The sequence below is a fragment of the Hibiscus syriacus genome, unplaced genomic scaffold, assembly GCF_006381635.1.
Source record: "Hibiscus syriacus cultivar Baekdansim isolate YM2019G1 unplaced genomic scaffold, ASM638163v2 tig00110987_pilon, whole genome shotgun sequence".
NCBI lineage: Eukaryota > Viridiplantae > Streptophyta > Magnoliopsida > Malvales > Malvaceae > Hibiscus > Hibiscus syriacus.
The window spans coordinates 3,165,804-3,174,121 of NW_024062941.1; positions in this window are offsets into that span (position 1 = coordinate 3,165,804).

Consider the following 8,318-nt stretch of genomic DNA (forward strand, 5'->3'; position numbering starts at 1 on the left):
AATTTGTAAATGTCGTGGCAAAACAAGAAAACTTGCTTAGAAATTTTTTAGGTTTGTTAAGCATGGACTGGATACAAACAAGCACACACCCACATAAAGAATCTTGCCCTAGGGGACAATACTTGATTTCTCAAACTAGTCTAGCATGTTGAAACCAAATGTTCTGAGGGCTGAAATTTTATCCCATACAACTATTATGCTTCTGAACTTTCCATGGTATTTTTTATTTTACTTACATTATCCATTGCTTGAGGATAAGCAATAGCTTAAGTTTGGGGGTGTGATAACTCCGTAAAAAGGTCATATTTGAGACCTTTTCAATTAAAAAATTTACCTTTTCACTTAAGTTATTGACTGTCTAAGAGCCCATTTAGAACCATATAGATGCATTTAGGAGCATATAGTTGCATGTGGTGGAATTCTGTTTACCATGGCATTTTATTTTGTAATAAGTGTTGCTTTATGGGGAATGTGTTTTGTTTGATGATGTACAGGATTTGGGAGCAAGGATAAGCAAAAGGAAATTGCCATGACATGATGAGACTACTGAGCAAAATGTGATTGTGGCAACAACTCGGACAACATTTCTGGGCAAAAAAAATCAAAGAAGATATTTTTAGTAAGAGCCAGCTGTCATTGATTATACGTGATTTCTGCAGTCAGCCATATAGGAGGGGCCCATTACCACCTATGCACCATCTTTCACATAAAAGGAATGAACTTTAGGGTACTAGGGTAATTTTATCACAAAACCCTAGGTTTATTCTCTCCCTTTAAATAGAAGATGAAGCCACAAAGAAAAAACACACTTTGGAGACTTTGAACATTTACCCACGCCGCCAAGAGCTAAAAATTCAGAGAAAAAAGTTCTCCACCAATCCTATATGCCACGGCATTCCTCCATTGACAAGCTAGAGGGAGTGGCGTTCTAGGCGTCCGAGAGGGGCTAGTTCGCTGGGACAGTACGTGGTGGCGAGGGAAGCTCCGGCAGTGCACGTTGAAGGTTTTTCCTCCTTCCCTTTGCTCTTTGCTTTCATATTTTATCATTTGGGTTGTAAGGAATGGATTAACTTGTTTTGTGCTTGCTTATTTCGAACCCCACCATGAACTAATCCTATTTGGTGGGAGTTTGTTTTTTGATATTTAAGATTTGCTTTAATGAATGGTTGTTTTTCTATGTTATAATATGTTTTGTTTATGGATCTTAATGCCTTAAGGTTGTAGGAGCTATGAGAGTAGCCATTCCTTAGGTGATTACTTAGTATTTGAGAGAATGTCTAAGTAGCACATCCTTAGTGTTCAAGAGAAACTAGGGAAGAACCATATAAGCAAAGGGTTATAGATAGTAACTAGGCCTAATCCACCTTAGAGATAAGGCTAGGATTTCATTCGACTAAAAGGAGTTGTGCATGAGCGATAGGTTAGATGTTAATGCTACTGGACCAATAGGATCACTGTAGGGGTTTACACCAACCGGTTTTGCCAGGGTATCTTCAATCTGTCGAGTCTCTTACTAGAGATAGTATATGGCACCCTAGTAGACTCTGTCGGGCAGATAAGGCATAGAAGTAAGATCATTATGAGAAGTAGACTTATATTTTCCTAAGTGACTCCTATCACTCATTCCCATAGTAGCTTGTCGTGTGAGGAGTCTAAAGTTCTTATAAGCAAATCCAGTATTTACATTTTATTTTGTCTTTACACTTTCATTTATTTGCACTCAGCACAATTCAATTTGCCATAACATCTCAATTTACTACCATATTACCATCAGACAATTTCCACAATATCCATTCATTTTGCCACAACATTTTCATTTGCAAATAACATCACTAACTTTACTTAGGTGACATAGTAAAGCGCTTTGATTGAACTTATCAATTTCCTTCGATCCCTGTGGAGACGATACTCACTCATCACTGTATTACTTGTTCGATTGTGTATATTTGCATATATATCTGCACCCACATTTAGTACTCACGATCAGCGAACAATATAATATCTGGTTCTACTAATGATGCTTTTTGCCATGAATTTTTTGAGCTAATGCAGAGTGAATTTAAGATGAGCATGATGGGGGAGCTTTCATTTTTCTTGGGGCTCCAAATTAAGCAAAGAAAAGATGACATCTTCATCAATCAAGCAAAATACATCAAGGATATGCTCAAGAAGTTCGACTTGGAAAATGTCAAACCCCAAGCCACTCAAATGAGCTCATCTACAAAGCTTGACAAAGATGAAGGAGGTAAATGTATAGATGTTAAACTTTATAGATCTATGATTGGCTCTTTTATTTATCTAACCGCAAGTAAACCGAACATTATGTTTAGTGTTTGCTTATGTGCTAGATTTCAATCATGCCCTAAGGAATCACATCTTAAAGCCATTAAGAGAATCTTTAGATACTTTAAGGACACTCCTAGTTTAGGGCTTTGGTATCCTAGAGACTCTAGCTTTCACTTGCATGCCTTATCTGATGCGGATTATGGATGATGCAAAATAGATAGGAAAAGCACCTCCGGTACTTGTCAATTCCTAGGAAATATGCTGATTTCTTGGTTTTCAAAGAAACAAAATAGTGTTGCATTATCTACCACTGAAGCGGAATACATTTCAGCATGTAGTTGTTGCGCACAAGTTTTATGGATTAAACAACAACTTTTAGACTATGGAATTGAATTTGGTACCATTTTTATCAAGTGTGATAATACTAGTGCTATCTGTCTCACTAAAAATCCCATCCAACACTCTAGAACATAGTATATTGACATCATTTCATTAGAGATCATGCCACTAAGGGAGATGTAGTTCTAGAATTTGTTAATACTTTGCATCAAATAACTGACATTTTTACAAAACCTTTAAACAAAGAAAGATTTTGGACACTTAGGAGAGAATTAGGTTTAACTGACATACCTTGACTTAGCGTTTAAAATGATTTTTGCCCTTTTAATTAGAAATGAAAAATGCTTATAAAAAATGACATTTTTGATTGCATTCTATGCTAATAGTTAGGGGAGTTTTTGACTTAGCATTTTAAGTGCTTAAAAAATAGATTTTGACATTTTTGTGCAAAGTGTATTGATACCAGGTATCGATACCCCCTTGCTATGTATCAATACACCTTGAATGTATACTGATACATTCCTTGAATGTGTATTGATACCTCTCGAGGGGTACCGATACCCCCTGTCGGGTTTAGGCATTAAATCCCTAAAATTATTTTTTGCCAAACCCTCCCAAAACAAATACTCACGCTGGTTCCCTCTCTCAAAACCCCAAACTCTTCATTTACTCAAAATCAACGATTTAAGTTGAATTCCACTCAATTTTCAACTCCCAATCCTGCTGGCATCAACAAATTCGTGCAACCAACAACAAATCTCACTCAATCTTCGATTCTTCAAGGTAAACTTTTCTAAAATACTATTTTATTGAATTTTGAACATATGACTAGTTTTAGTTAGTTCTAGTTCGAAATAGATATCGGACATTTGATAGATTTTGGTTTAGAACAATAATCTACAACAAATTTCATCAAAAACACAAGATTTTCTCAATTTTTTAAAATTTTGAAATAAAAAATGATTTTATTTTAAAATTATTGTTTTAATTATGTTGTTTTTGAAAACTATATAATGATTTTCAAACTAAATTTTCAAAAAGTTTTCAAAATTGCCCATTAGGATTTGTTTTAGAGAACCTTGAATATTGAGGACTTATATTGAGTTTTGGGATTGATATTGTTGCATACATGTGTTTTTAAATTGCAGGTATTCCTTAATCTCATTCTGATTTAAAATCATGTCTAAACGCCCTAGGACTTAGACTAGTCGGTCAAACCAACCTCCAAACCGACCTTCTATTCCACCTCCTAATCCAAATCCAAATGACCCCAAAATAACTATCCGAAATTCTTGTTTTAACAAACCTGGCCGTCGGGAAAATCTCTACACTAGGTTTGTTGACCTATTCGAGTCCTATAACATCCAGGAAGAACGTATCCCTTCAATTCAAGTAATGATAGATATGAAATTTAAATATATTTCTACCCTCAAAACTTAGAAATTTGATAAACTTTTTCAGCTTCAACCTGTCGTTTATCACAAACTCGTCCGCTTTTTCTATTACAATGCAGTTTGTGTCCAAAACGAGTCTCAAACTGCCACCGTTAGTATTCGGTCTTATCTCATAGGCCAATACATTCATATTGACTCAGAATCAAACGCCAAAAAATTTGGTTTAGATAATGAGAGAGAAATTATGGCTACTCGTTATAGAGCCAAGGCTAGTGCGAGTACGTTGTCAGATCACCACAATCGTTTTCTTCATTTGCTCATCTCTTGGTGGTTTAGACCATCCGGAGTTAGATAATCAACTCTTAGAGCACTTGACCTTTGGTGGTTACATTGTATCCAAAATAATAAGAAAATGAATCTGCCACAGATTATTTTTGTTGAACTAGTTGAAACTGTAAACAACGTCCCGTCTAAACACGTATAAACCTTAGTTTACGATTCTCTTCTTAGTAATTTCTTTATCAAATCCAATCTTAGGGTTTAGCTTGATGTAGCTATCCCTCTTAAAAGCCAAATAAATCTCAAAACTTTGCGTAAATCGGGATGTTCTGAGGATAAAGATCAATGAGTTCGATCAACCCAAAAAACACCAGGTGCTAGTTCTTCACAAGCGGCACGGGCACCGGCTGATGATGATCTAGAGCTTGAAGATATTCTTCAGGATGTCGATGATCCCGTTAACTTAGCTGAAGACGAGCCGGTCCAGCAAGATAGTCAGATGCCTCCATATTTTTTATCGTTCATGGATACATTTGACATGAGGTTTTCATCCATAGAGTCCCACTTAACTGCTATGGGGGCTCAACAATCGGAGAATCAACGAGAGATGTGAGCTAACAATGAAGCAATGAATCACCAACTCATTGCTATGGACGACAGACTCAATGCACTCACACTCGATATGGCTGCTCTATGAGCACATTTTCCTCTTCCCGACCCACCAATGGATGACTAAACCTTGCCTTGCTTAGTTTTCATATGTTGAATTTGAACTTATTGTTAAAACATTTTGATTTGGATGGATGTTTGAATATTTAAACTTGGATGTGTTTGGATTTGTTTGATTTTGGTTTGAATATTGTATGTTTATTAGTTATTTGAACTTAAATTGAATTTCATGTTAAATTATGCATCATTTACATATTAGATATCAAATAACCAATTCCCAATTTACATATTATTTATGAATATTGTTTATGGACTAATGGCTAACAATTCTCTTGATTGTGATCTTAGCAGATAAATCTATATCTATTTAAATCAATTGGCTATTTTTCTTTAAAACCTTGTTTTAAACATTTTATAGTGTTTTTTTGATTTAACAAAAAGGGGGAGTAATTTTTCAAAATTGATTTCAAAAATGATTTTCAAAAAGAAAATCTTAAAATTAATAAAATGTTTTGTTATATCAAAAAGGGGGAGATTGTTGAAAACATTTTTATGTTTCGATATAACAAATAAAATATTAATGAATTTTAAGATTTTATACTCGATTTAAAATTATATATTCGATTAAATTATTCGAATATCAAAAATATTACTCCAAGTTTTCAAATGTTAATTTTAATCCTTACTTAAGTGTAAAATTGTGTTTCAATCTTAAACTATTTTTTGAAACAATTTTCACAAAGTATTTCGATCCTTAATCGAGCCAAAAATGAATTTTAAGTAGGGGTGTACCGATACACTTCTCGGATGTACCGATACCCTTGAATTTCAAATATAATTAGGGTACCGATATAGAGCCGAATGTACCGATACCCCTCATGTTATAATTGGCTCCGAGAAACATCGAATGTAATTAGTGTACCGATACCCCTTTGAGGTACTGATACACTTGGTCAAATAACGGTCAAAATATTTGAATTTTACACTGGGTGTACCAATACCCTTTGAAGGTGTACCGATACCCCTAGCTCCCAACAGATTTTTGAAATGGAAAACATACAACAACGGCTCTATTGACTTCACCAATGATCCCCAACGTTCAGAATTGATCCAAGGTGTATTTAAACAAGTTCTGAAGCCATTGATCAACAATATAATTACAAATAGAAGCTAGAGAATCAAAGTGAAAGCCTTAAACTTATTTTTTAAGCATTTCAAGCCTATTTTCCATTCAATAATCATTTTGCTTTCAATAACACCATTTGTGCTCAACTGTATTCATTATTGAGTGTTATTTCTTTGTTCTAGAATTGTGCAAACATCTTGCATTGTGAGGTTTTTCTGTAAGTTTGCAAAATTTGTAATTTTCTCTTTGGGAGAGAGTGTTCTCAAGAATTTGGGGTATAATTCTTGAGGGGATTGTAAGGTTACTCTTTGTCCTCAAAAGAAAGACAAATTAGTGAATTTGTGAAAATCCTTAGTGTAGATAGTTAAGGTAGTGGACATAGACTTTGGTTGAGAAAGTCGAATCACTCTAAATCGCTGTGCAATTATTTTCAATTTTCAGTCAAAGCTCCCACCAAAATTTTTATTGCCAATTCACCCCCATTGGTTATTTCGTCGATCGATTAACTCAACAGTTTAGGTTTAAGATGGACATCAAATACAAAGTTGAGGTATATATATAATTAATTAGCGAATTTATTTTTTATTATGTTTATAATATTGTTGTTTATTTATTTAGTTAAATTTTATAATTATTTTAATTAATTAATAACTATATAATTTTGTTTTATAGTTTATTTGGAGGTCGTAAGATAATGGAGAAATTATGTCGTGCGTACCACAACATGTCTGGGAGGGTTGTCAATATTGGTGTGTTGTTATACCATTGATCCATTTCGTATTTGTGGAGTTCTAATTTTCCGATAGAGTGTTGAGGCAGTTCGGCTTCCACCAACCTATTCCAAGAATTCCAAAGAATCATGATGCTCTCCACAGATTAGATAGGCGGGGTAGGGTCGGTGAGGATTAGTCTGTGAGGCATGTTAACCATATCAATCGTTGGAAAAAAAGGGTTCATACTTGCCAAAGCTTACTCCCATACAAGTAGATGACTTTGACTTCTAGAGTTCAGATTACTTGAATTATTATTGGGAACATGGAAAGCCGTTCTTGATAACGAACAGAGAAATTCAACAATTTATAGAGTATAAGAAAAAATTTGGTAAACCCGAGAAACCAGGAAGAACTGGGGAGTTCTTCTCACCATAAAGCAGAACAAGCATCAATGGATAATATCCCACCAGAATCTTTTGATTACACATGATCATTTCATCAAGTGTTTGGTGATTCTGGTGTTACGCCCTACATTCTTCAGCTTGTTCCTCATTAATCACCCATGTTCACTCTCATATTTGGGGCGACATATGATTTAATCAGATGACATCTATGATGTCAAATACGAGTATTTGTCCTCAGATAGGAGAGCATAGTGGTGGTAGGCATATATTTACAACACCGGATCATATGCCCTCAGTGAATAAGTAGGTTGGTTATGATGAACAAACTCCTGAACAAGTGCATCGACCACAACGAAACTGACGTACGCCTCAACATTATTATTCAACAACATCCCGACACCGACAAGAGTTGTAAACACTTTATATGTTTGAATTATTATTAAATAAATGAGATATATTTATATATCGTTCATGGTACAATGAAATTTATATTTAAATATTTAAATAAAAATTAAAGATTTAATTTAAATATTAAAATATTTAAAAAGATTAAAGATTTAATTTAAATATTTAAATATTAAAATAAAATTTCAATAATTAAAATAAAATTTCAATAATTAAATATTAAAATAAAATTTAAATATTAAATATTAAAATAAAATTTAAATATTTAATCATTAAATCATTATTAAAACATCATTAGTAGTAATTATTATAATTTCATTATTAGTAATCATTACTAAATCATTAGTATGAAATCATTAAAAATATTTAAATTAATAATCATTATTAAATCATTATTAGTAATCATTATTAAATCATTAGTATCAAATCATTAATTAAATCAATAGAGTCGTTGGGGTCTTGTTTCCCACTTGAATTGCTGCTAGGAGCCTTGTAGTTTCGATACTATACCACTTGGTATCGATACTTCCTGCATAAAATTCAAAAATTTGACCGTTGGAAAACAACGATATCGATACTGTCAAATGAGTATCAATACTGTTATATAGAGGAGTATCGATACTACTATATAGAGTAGTATCGATACTACATTATGGTATCAATATCATTTTGAGGTTCTATTTTCATGGTATTGGTACTGCCT